The sequence below is a fragment of the Chrysochloris asiatica genome, unplaced genomic scaffold (genome assembly GCF_000296735.1).
Source record: "Chrysochloris asiatica unplaced genomic scaffold, ChrAsi1.0 scaffold00323, whole genome shotgun sequence".
NCBI classification, from domain to species: Eukaryota; Metazoa; Chordata; class Mammalia; order Afrosoricida; family Chrysochloridae; genus Chrysochloris; species Chrysochloris asiatica.
Window position 1 is genome coordinate 1,112,524 of NW_006408841.1, and position 2,653 is coordinate 1,115,176.

At 37.0% G+C, this 2,653-nt stretch overlaps 1 pseudogene; it reads right to left on the reverse strand.

Moving 5' to 3' along the window:
• Positions 1 to 1,489: 1,489 nt before the first annotated feature.
• LOC102829415 lies at positions 1,490 to 2,113 on the reverse strand (annotated as a pseudogene).
• Positions 2,114 to 2,653: the final 540 nt, after the last annotated feature.

A 2,653-nucleotide genomic window follows, 5' to 3' on the forward strand; every position in this document is an offset into this window, starting at 1 on the left:
TGGCATCATTGATGGCATCGAGTGTGGCAGCAGTGGTGAGTTTGGCCCAGGACTGGACATTGTTTTATTCTGCTGTGCATAGGGTTGCTATGAGTCAGTTCCGACTTGATGGCACCTGACAACAACAACAGCAACATATAAAATCAACCAAACTGAGTTAGTAAAACTAAGTAATTCTTGAGACTAGTTGAGGTTACAAGAATTATTTTTCTTCTTTGCTTCCACTATTCCTCACCAAAACCAACTGACTCAAATTTAAGAAAGAAAGGATCAAATTATTAAAAATCCATTTAAATGAAAATGATGAATAGCATTTACAAATTTTGCAAAAGTTGAAATTTGAACTTGTTTATGCATTTGTAATTTATGATATATTTGTTGTTGTCGTTAAGTACTGTGGAGTCGGCTCCGACTCATAGTCACCCTGCACAGGGTTTCTGAGGCTATAAATCTTTATGGGAACAGCATGCCTCATCTTTCTCCTGCGGAACCACTGGTAGTTTCAAACTGCTGACCTTGAGGTTGGCGGCCCAACTTGTAACCACTAGGCTACTAATATAAATAGAAAGGATGTTAACAATCAAATTACATCCTTTACTTCACTGCTCTAGTATTATAAAAGAATACATATTTTAGCAATGATTGCTTCAGTGTTTAAAAACTTAACTTCTACAAATCAGTACAAATGAATATTGATTATACATTGTGCTTAAATGAAAATAAAATACTTCTACTAGGCTAAATTATTATTTTCCTTTGACTGTAGATATTTTGTGTGTGTTCAAAAGTACAAAACACTGTAGTGATGCTAACAATGACAGTGATGCTAACAATGCTATAGTGATATGCCCAATTTCTTGGAAAACAGTAAAGACATTTCAGAGGTTAAAAAAAATAGAGTAAGAAAAAAAGAATTGGAAAACTGTTATTCTGAAATAAACAGCCAAATGAAGAAAGCATTGTTTTTCAAGATTAAGAGTTTAAAAGTACATTTTAATATTTAAAAAGCATTCTTGAAAATCTATAACAATTTTATGATAAAATCTGCATTTGAAAAGGCCTATAAAAACAGCTCTGGTAGTGTAGTGGTTACGAATCTTAAGTGGCTGTGAACCTGAAGGCCAGTAGTTCGAAACTACCAGCTGCTCCGTGGGAGAAAGCTGAGGCCTTCTACTCCCATAATGATGTACAGCCTTGGAAACCCTGTACAGGGTTATGGGTCGGAACCGACTCAATGGCACTTAAGAACAACAACATAAAAACAGCAGGGTAGAACTGCCCTCATCACCTTTTACTTTTTCTTGTCAGAAAAAAGTTTATGCATCTCTAGAATCATAAATGATATTAAAATAGGCATTTATAAAATGTCAAGGAGGATTCATTGGAAGCTTATGTTTGTTTTCTTTTACAGTCATTGGCATTGCAGCCACCAGTAGGTCACAAGCAAAACTTCTCTTGCTAAAAACAAAGTGGAGTATACAGTTTTGAACTACGTTAGGTCTGTTTCTTGTGTTTTGCTGATCTCAAGTTTTTCAAAGCATGACACCATTTCTTCTAAGACTTTGAGTGTGTATCATAATACAAATTTAACCTTTCTTTGAGCTGCTTTCAGCAGTTGTACAGCTTTCTCTTGGTGTTCTCCTTCAATGCTCACTCCATTAACAGAAAGAAGTTGATCTCCTCATTTGAGGCCCCCATGTCTATCAGCAATTCCATCTGGAATTATTTGAGATATATAGATTGGAGAGTTTTGTTCTTTGCCTCCCATAATATTGAATCCAAGGCCCTCTTCTGATTTTGGTATCTCAACAACTTGAGGATGAGAATGTCCTTCACTGGCATCAAATGTAGCGATAGTATCTTTTGCAGTTGCATTAGCTCTCACTTCAGGACTGCTATGGATATCTATGGTCTCATAGACCTGTCTGTATACCTCTCTTACAGCATTGCAGAACTCACTTTGAAGAACTCTTTGTAAAGCCTGAATTTTTTGTGGTGATACCTCTCCACTCCTTTGTAGTTTTCCCAACATTTCAATTGCTCTACAAATATCCCTCTTCAATCGCACAGTGCCACCATCTTCTTGCTTTGCCTGCAGACCCACAGGCACCATATTGATTTTTTTTTTTTTTTAAGTTTTTATTGTGAATTATGTGCTGGTTTACATGGCCATATTGATTTTTAATGATGGACCATTCCATCCCATCATTAATAGTGAGCACACTTTAGTAGTGTTGTTGTTTCCATATACACCTACCTTCTGCTTGGCTGAAAGTTGGGCCACAAGGGTGAATTCTTGAAGGGTGGTCAAGGGCCATAGTCTCAGGTTCCTTCATTCTCTTTCTGACCAATAAGCCCAGTCTTCTTTTTAATTACTGAGTTATGTTCCATATATTCTGCCACTCTCTCCGGGATCTTCTAAAGTAATCCCTTTCAGAGCAGTTGGTAGTGGTAGCCATGCACCCTCTAGTTCTTCTGGTTTTAGAGTTGTGGAGACTGATGTTCACATGTTCCCTTATCTCTTATACTAATTGATTCCAAGTCTCTTTAGTTCTCATCACTCTTCTTTCTTCTGCACATGGAGAGAATAATAGCTGTACCTTAGATAGCCACTCATGAACTTTACTATCTCAGACTCTATCACCATGGTGGA